Source organism: Nicotiana tomentosiformis, chromosome 3 (genome assembly GCF_000390325.3).
Source record: "Nicotiana tomentosiformis chromosome 3, ASM39032v3, whole genome shotgun sequence".
NCBI classification, from domain to species: domain Eukaryota; kingdom Viridiplantae; phylum Streptophyta; class Magnoliopsida; order Solanales; family Solanaceae; genus Nicotiana; species Nicotiana tomentosiformis.
In genome coordinates, this window is record NC_090814.1 from 133,215,696 (window position 1) to 133,224,781 (window position 9,086).

The 9,086-nt window shown below is 39.4% G+C and overlaps 1 long non-coding RNA gene across 1 annotated transcript; it reads left to right on the forward strand.

The window, feature by feature from the left end:
* Window positions 1-1,089: 1,089 nt before the first annotated feature.
* Window positions 1,090-8,423, forward strand: LOC117276133 (uncharacterized). The gene is made up of 4 exons (XR_004506354.2): window positions 1,090-1,551; window positions 2,323-3,856; window positions 4,202-4,270; window positions 8,157-8,423. It is a non-coding gene; the product is annotated as an uncharacterized lncRNA (long non-coding RNA).
* The last annotated feature ends 663 nt before the right edge of the window (window positions 8,424-9,086 follow it).

The window sequence follows — 9,086 nt, forward strand, 5'->3', positions numbered from 1 at the left end:
TTATAATCAATTGTTAATTGCTTAAGTTTTAGTAGTTAATCGTAGTTTATAATCATCAAATCAAGTATTAATTTTCCTGAATAGTAATCAACTAAAGATTATTATTATTATTATTATTATTATTATTTTAAATTTTATTTTAAATTGATTCTGCCATATGGTGGCAGTGACCTATATAGATGAACACCAAATTTATAACAATAAGAAAAGGTTCTGATCTTCCACCAGCCCCATGTTGTATAGAATGGACATTCCCATTCTTTGACAAAAACACACTTCTAGAGATTTACTCATAACACTTACAACCTAGCTTTTACATTTGCAAAATAAAAACTTTTACATGCTATCTATCTTTACATTGCAGCAGGGCATGAAAAAGAGTTCTTTAGAGTTTTGTGTCTGAAAGAGGGAAGTTGCATTTTATCAAGTCTGTAACACCCTAAAGCATTCTTTGGTAAGTCCCTTGGATCAAAAATCAACATGTCCTGTCCACTAGAGCCCAACTTTGCCAATACATCCGCAACTTGGTTCCCTTCTCTAAAACAGTGAGAGATATGAATGTTGAGTTGCTGGATAATCTTTATGGTTGCCTTAATAATAGATTGTAACTGCCATGGTGAATCTGCCTTTCCTTGCAACATTTATATGACTATCATGGAGTCACACTCAAGATTTATTCTTTTGTACCCGCTTTCCTTGCACCACTGAACGCCGTACAAGACTACCTTTGCCACTGCATAATTATTTGTGCCATTGTCAATCTGTTGTGAGAAAGCCATTATCAATTTGCCTCCGTGATCCCTTACAATACCACCTGCTCCAGAGCTTCCATCTTTCAGGCTACTCCCATCAGTATTTATCTTAATCCAGTCCCTTGCACGTTTTCCCCATTTAACAATAATGCTTCTAATTCTATGGGACAAAGATAGAATTCTATCACAAATGGACTGCCACTGCATATGTCCTTCTAGGGCTACATTTTGCTTCATAATCACCCACCTGAGGTGTGTTAAGATATAATAATGAACCCTAGTTGCAGAGATGTTTTTACCTCCATATCTTGTTGCACATCTAGCCTTCCATAATTCTCAACAGATAACAATAGGGGTAATTTTCATCATCAGTTGATGTACACTATTGCTGTCTTTGATACTCCACCACTTGGACAACATATTAATGACTAGGCAGTCTTCCCACCTAATACCTAACGGCCCTCCAAAGGACCTCCAGGTATTTCGAGCCAAATCACCAAAGATAAAAGTATGCATTAAAGTTTCTCTCTGTGAGATTCTACAACAATCACATCTACATACTATAAGCCGTTCAAATCTAGCTATAATATCATCAAAGGGGAGCTTGTTCTTAATTAATCTCCACATTAAGAAAGACATTTTAAAAGGTAGAAATCTACTCCAAATTTCTGTTAACATATGGGAACATATTTTGGGTTGTCTAACCATTTGCCAAGCTGATTTAGTAAAGAATTGACCTGATGGGGATGGCTTCCAGATTGGTATATCAGGACTTGCAGGATCTCCAAACTTAGTTGAGGTAATTACTTCTATCATGTATTCTGGGAGTTGTTGAAGTTCCTCAAAAACCCATTGGTTTCCCTCTCTCACATCCATAATCATTCTCCTATCAGGATTTTTCTCCAATTACTTTATTGGCTAAAGCTCCAATTCCAGTCCAGTTATCCCACCATAGGCTTGATGCTCCATTATTGACATTCCATAAAATATTTGCCTTTGCCTTCTCTCTGACTTGTAACAATTTCTTCCAGCTATGTGATAGACCTGCAGACCATTTCTTTTCACAAGGGGAAAGCCTACTGCAATATTTTGTCTTTAAAAAATCTGCCCATAATGATTTACATGTTCTAAATCTCCACGATCTCTTTATACTAAAACTTTCACTGATCTCCAGCATACTCCTAAAACCCATGCCTCCTTCCTCCTTTAGATAACACATATTGGTCCAAGAGCACCAGTGATATATCTGTTTACCATCAGTTGTGCCCCAAAAATATTTAGCAAAGTAGCTTTCAATCTGTTTGAAAATGGTTTTAGGTGGTTTCATGTCTGCCAGAAGGTGTAATCAACTGAAAATTATTCGAACACTGTTTAAATCCAATCCATGTGGAGAGATAATTAAATATACTATTTTTGACTAGCGAGAAATAATTTTGTGTTGTGCTTTACGTTCGTCAAATTTTGGCGTCGTTGTCGAGGGTTGACAATCAATAGTGTTCAAAATAATTTTTGGTGTTAATTCAGAAATTAATTTTATTTTATTCTTCACGGTTTTCTCTTCCGTGTGCAGGTAATAGGTTAAGTTCATTGGTGTATGACTTGATCTTATTCAAAAGAAGTAATACCTTACAATCGGAGTTGGAAAAACACTTGCGACAACTGAGAAAAGAGAAAGAACTCACCAAAAAATTCTTGGGGCAATCTTCAACCCAAGAGAACATGGCTAAGAACGGTAAGGAGATTGTTGATTTGGCTGTATGGGAAGTAGTCCAATAGGAAGCAGCCACACGGGCAACTGCTGAAGCAGCTCTCAGAGCTGATGAAATAATTGACGGGAATGGAGGATGAAGATTCAACCTGAACAGACCTCTGGTTGAAGATGGATTTGAAAATAATATGCCCAGGCTTGGACGACTACTGGGAGACTACCTAGGTCAGTCTATGTAACGACTCGGCCGGTCATTTTGAGTATTTTAGCCCAGATCCCCTATTTATTGCCTCCTCTATGTTGTACTGTGATTATGTGACTTAGCAGGGTGTTTGGTTTTAGTTTCAGGTGAGTTTCAGAGTGAAATGAGACACACAGTCCCTAAGTTGGAGGCTTAAGATGAAAGAATTGAGAGTAGTTTAACTTTTATGTAGACAACTCTGGAATGAAGTTTTGACGGTTTCAATAGCTCCATATGGTGATTTTGATCTTAAAAAAGTGTCTGGATGTTGATTTGGATGCCCGTGGGTCATTTCGGCTTGAATTGGCGTAATTAGAAATTTGAAGGTTTGGAAGGTTGAGAAATTTGACTGGGAGTTGACTTTATTGATGTCGGGGTCGGATTCCGATTCCGGAAGTTAAAAGGTCCGTCATATCATTTATGACTTGTGTACAAAATTTGAGGTCAATCGGAGTTGTTTTAGTATGATTCAGCGTTAGTTTTGGAAGTCGGATGTTCATAGTGTCAATAGGCTTGAATTGGGTTGCGATTCGTTGAATCGATGTTGTTTGATGTGATTTTTTTACCTCGAGTAGGTCCATTATGCCATTCGTTCAATCCGAAAGTGTGATTTGGATTGAATCTAGAACAATTTTGGACTTGAAGGAATGCTGAACTTGTTGTTGTTTAGGTGTCATCGCACCTGCGAAGGGTTTGGCCGCAGGTGAGAACACGCAGATGCATGAGGTTAATCGCAGAAGCGACCTTGAGTGAGTTTGGCTGGGATCGCAGGTGCGAGGTGTTTTCCGCATCTGCGAGTCCGCATCTGCGAAGGAGCTGGTCGCTGATGCGGACTGGTCCAACTTGGTCTATTGTCGCAGAAGCGGACATCATCCGCAAGAGCATGTGCGCTGAAGCGTTCCTATGTCCGTAGAAGCGGAAGCGCAGATGTACGTTTTTTCCGCAGATGCGGAGAGAGATGGACCTTAGTGAGGACCACACCTATGATGGAAATTCTGCAGGTGCGGAGCCGCAGATGCGGCTGTGGGTTCGCAGATGCAAGATTGCTGGGGCAGAAAAAAGATTAATCGAGGGTTTTATTTCATTTTCATTTTTGGGACCTAGAGAGCTCGGTTTGTGGTGATGTTTCGAAAGATTTTCAAGAAATTCATCAGGGTAAGTGATTCTAACCCAGATTTGACTATATTACGTGAATCCATTATTATTTTTATCATTTAATTAGTAATTTGAGTTGAAAATTTGCGGAAAATTTGTGAAAACTTCTTAGACTAAATTTTGGGGATTTGAAAGGCGATTTGAAGTCGGATTTGAGTAATTATCGTATGGTTGGACTCGTTATCTAATGAGTGTTCGGATTTTTAAATTTTGGTCGAATTCTAAGATGCGAGCCTGAGGTTGACTTCTTAAGTTGACTTTTTGTTTATCTTTAAAGATTGTAACTTTATTGTTCGGAATAGCTTCCTATAGTTTATATTTATGGTATGAAGTTGTTTTGGCTAGATTCGAGCCGTTCGGAGTTGAATAATCAAGGAAAAGGCTTTCTAGTGGATTGAGTTAGCGTGTTTTGAGGTAAGTGTCTCGCTACCTTTGTGTGGGGGGAATTACCCCTTAGTATTTGGTATTGTTGTGTTAATTGTGATATGTGTAAGTCGTGTACTCAGGGTGACGAGTGTGTACACGGGGGTAAATATGGTAATTGACTGGTTCTAGCTATGTAGATTCTTTTCATGCCTTTAATAGAGTTACTATAATATGTTATATTCGTCATCTTTAGTCTATCTTCACATGCTTTACTTGTCTTACCTCTTACTTGTTATTTGCCTTTACATGCCTAGCTGAAATTAGTGTTTCCTCTATTCCTTATTCATTATTTAACCGTTGAGTTCCTTACTTGAAATTGTTATTTCTTGGAATATCTTATTGTTGAAGTTGGTATTGAGTTATAAAGGCTGTGATTCACATCGAGGCAAAGTGTTAAGTTGTGAAATACTATTCTTGTTGAGTTATTCACTTCCGGTTGTTATTTTGAGACTCTTGTGCATATTGTGGTAGAGCCACGAGCTATTTATTGTGGAAACACCAGTATTGTTGACTTCTTTGGCAAGTTGTGATATTGGGCACTTGAGGTGCGATTTGTGATACGTTATGATATTGATACATTCATGACCCAAAATCCACTATAGGTCGTTATGGGGCCCAACATTACCGTTAGGCAAGCCAACACTTAATTGTTCATTTCATCATTTTTAAAATCATAAATCTTTCTTGGATAACAAGGTTAGTGCATCAGAATAAATCGTAGTTACGTACAGTTTCGTTAAAATAATAAGTGGAAGTGAATCGGTGTAAAACAATCCATAACAAATTCTAGAACACCCCTAAAACCCGGTGTCACAAGTGCATGAGCATTTACTAAGGAGTACAATAATAATACAACCTCTGTCCGGAATGTAAATAAGACATGATAAAGTAAATGGTACGATGGAGACTATATGGGCTGCGATACATAGTCTGGAATACAGCTCACCATAAAGTCTCCCAAGCAGCTGCGCCTACGCGCCAAAAATGACCACCAATTGAACCTATCAGATCTTGCACATTTAGTGCAGAAGTGTAGCATGAGTACGTAAATCAACACGTACCCAGTAAGTATCTAGCCTAACCCCGAAGAAGTAGTGACGAGGGGGCAACATCGACACTTATTAGAGGTCCAACAAAGAAATATAAATAATCATACGCAGATGTGAAGCACACAACAATAATGGGGTAAATCTGTAAGTTACCTAATCTTCCAAATATTTCTTTTAAAGTATGAATTTCTCAGTCTTGTATTCTACCTCAACAGCTCAGATGTATCAAGTACCAGTAACAAACAGATAAGAAGTACCATATAAAATGCCGGGCATCAGTGGAAAGATAATCTCGTGAATGTTCGGACTACCAGCGATATAACGCACGATTATGCCGAGGTCGTTCGGCCCGATTCAGAATAATGTGTACATTGCCGAGGGTCGAGGACACGAACCATAGATGCATCTATTATACTGCCGAGGCATTCGGCCCGCTCCACAAGAAAGAAAGAAAATTACCGAATTACGGGGCACGTGCTTACAATACATTACATGAGCACAAAGTGAATATAACCTTTACCGTTTCTCAAATAACTTGCCAACAACTCGAGGTGATATATATATATATATATATATCCAAATCAATTTAAATTATAAATTCAATTAATTAAGCCAGCAGAATGAGTTCAAATAATTCAAATATAACATGATAAAGTCCTAAGTCTACCCGGACATAAACATGCTTTAGCCACGTACGGACTCTCAGCACCTCGTGCGTACGTAGCGCCCACAACTAGTAGCATATAACAATTACATCACCTAGGGGGTAGTTTCTCCCTCACAAGGTTAGAATGGAGACTTACCTCGCTCCAAAATTCCATAATCGGCTCCAATGCCACTCTAACACCTCAAACTGATGCCCGGCGCTCCTAAACTAGTCAAACGATGTGCAAACCAATAAAAATATACTCTAATACTCATAATAAATCAATTTATAACAATTCTCAACTCCGCTCGAAAAGTCAATAAAGTCAACCCTTGGGCCCACATGCCCGGATTTCGAAAATTCTTGAAGATATGCTTTTCCCATAGCACCACGAACTCAAATATATAATTCAATCCTAATTACATGTCCAATTTCGTGGTCAAAATCCAAAAAATCAAATTCTAGGTTTTCTTAAAAATCCCATAATTTCCACCAATTTTCATGTTCAAATCCACGTATGATTCGTGTATTTAACTCACAATGTGAAGAAATCACTTACCCCAAAATAGATGATGAAAATGGCACTCCAATATTGCTCCAAGGTCGACTCCCATGGAAGAAATGAAGTGAAAATGAGCCTAACCCCAATTTAAAAAGAACATTGCCCAGTCCGACCTTCTACGCGAACGCGGCAAGTCCATCGCGTTCGCGAAGCACTACCAGCTACAGTTCCAAAATCGATCTTCGCGAATGCGAGCCTAATCTCACAAATGTGGTGCTTTACCATGAAAACCTTCGCCAACGTGGTGCACCTTCCGCGAACGCGAAGGGTAAAATCTCCCAAGCCCAGTTTTCCCTTCCGCGAACGCGATGCCTCAATCGCGAACGAGTTGCTTTGCTCCTCGATCTTTCGTGAATGCGTGCCCACAATCACGAATGCGAAGTACAAATATCCAGCAGCCAAAAATCTCTCTTCACGAACATGATGACACATACGCGTTCGCGATGAACGACACCAAAACCAGCAACAGCAGCAGCAAAACATGTAGAAATGATCTGAAACCACCCCGGAACTCACCCAAGGCCTCCGGGACCCCGCCCAATCATATCAACCAGTCCCAGAACATAACACGAACCTGATGAACGCATCTGAATCATACTTAAGCATTCCGGAACGGCGGCAAACTTTACGCACAACTCACAAATCATGATACAAATCTATTACAAAGGCTCGAAACCCCAAACGGACATCGATATCACCAAAGTCCACCTCAAACCACACTTAGGAAATTCTAAAACCTTCAAAATGCCAACGTTTCACAATAAGTGCCGAAATGCTCCCGGGCGACCCGATACCCAACCCGAACATACGCCAAAGTCTGAAATCATCATATGAACCTAATGGAACCTTCAAATCCTGATTCTGAGGTCGTTTAATCAAAAGTCAAATCTTAGTCAACTCTTCCAACTTAAAGCTTTCGAAATGAGAGTTTTCCATCCAAATCAACTCCGAACTTCCCAAAATTTAATTCCGACTATGCATACAAGTCATAATACATGAAGTGAAGCTACTCAGAGCCTCAAACTGCCAAACGATACATTAGAGCTCAAAAAGACCGGTGGGTCGTTACATATACGCATGCAGTGGTATAAGATTTTGGGGTTGAAACGAATGCGGTGAGATAAGGCGGGCTTGATACGTGTGTTGCTAGTAAGGTAAATACTTGAAGCCACGCGGTGTGATAAGGGGGGCTAAAACGCGGGTAGCTATTTTGGAAAAATAATTTTTAAAACTAAATGCAAGGCTCCCACGGTAATATAAGGAAATATTATGTATTGTTTTGTGATATGAGACTACGAGGCGGGGCCTTGGGTGATTCTTGTAGATAATTTTCCATTATATCACTTGTTGTTTTGGTTGCTTTGTTTCTTGGCATAGTATTCTTTGCGCTCTTCTGTGATGCCTTATTTGCCTTAGTTCAGTGTAGCTATTCCTGGCATATTTCTCATTGTTTCATTTCCATTGTTTATCATTATTTCACTGTCTGTTCAGTTTTCTTATTTATTCCAGTAGGGGCTTGACCTGATCGCTTCACCACTCTATCGAGGTTAGGCTTGGCACTTACTGGATAGCGTTGTGGTGTACTTATGCTACGCTTCTGCGTATCTTTTTTTGCAGATCCAGGTACCTCTTACGAGTCTAGGCACCAGTGAGTTGAGTTCAGATTCGGAGACTCCAAGGTACACCTACCGGCGTCCACATGCCTCGGAGTCACCCTAGATCTAGTCTATTTTATTTTCTTTCCCTTTTATAGATATTGTTGTATAGGAATGTGCAGTACTTTCTTGTAGAGCTTGTGACTTGTATTCGTCGGGTTTTGGAGAGTTGTGTTTTGTTGAGTTACAGAGTTTCTTTATATGATAGTTGTTGAGTTATTTGAAGGTTTTTATAAATTCTCAGTTATATTCTGCATGTATGTTAGGCTTACCTAGTCTTGGAGACTAGGTGCCATCACAACATCCTACAGAGGGAAATTAGGGTCGTGACAGTCTACAACCAAGGAATACCTTTCAGAGATCAAGCAAGGGCTACTTTAGACCATTCAGAATAATTGTGTCTTTCGAGGCAAACTCAATAAAGATCCAACTACTCATTTGATGGATTTTGATGAGATTATGAACACTTTCCAGCACAACGGAGTTTCGAAAGATACTATCTACTTAAGGACATTTCATTTTTCACTTAGGGAAGATGCTAAGCACTGGTTGCGAAGTTTGCTGACTGAATCAATTAAAACTTAGGAAGACATGGCAAAGAAGTTCCTTGAAAAATATTTCCAGCTGCAAAAATAGGGAAAGTTCCAGATGAGAGGCTTGAAACCCATGGCTCAACTATATGAGAGCAGGGCATGACCATTCGAAACTTGGAAAGATAGGTGGGGAACTTGCTAATCTATTGTCTGAGAGGGTTCCAAGAACTCTCCCTACTGTACTAAATGAAATCCAAAAGAGACAATAAATGCAGTGTCTTTGAGGAGTGGACATGTAGTGAAGGACCCCATGGCAAAATAAAGGGATGAGTTGATTGAAGGACAGGTAGAAATTGTGG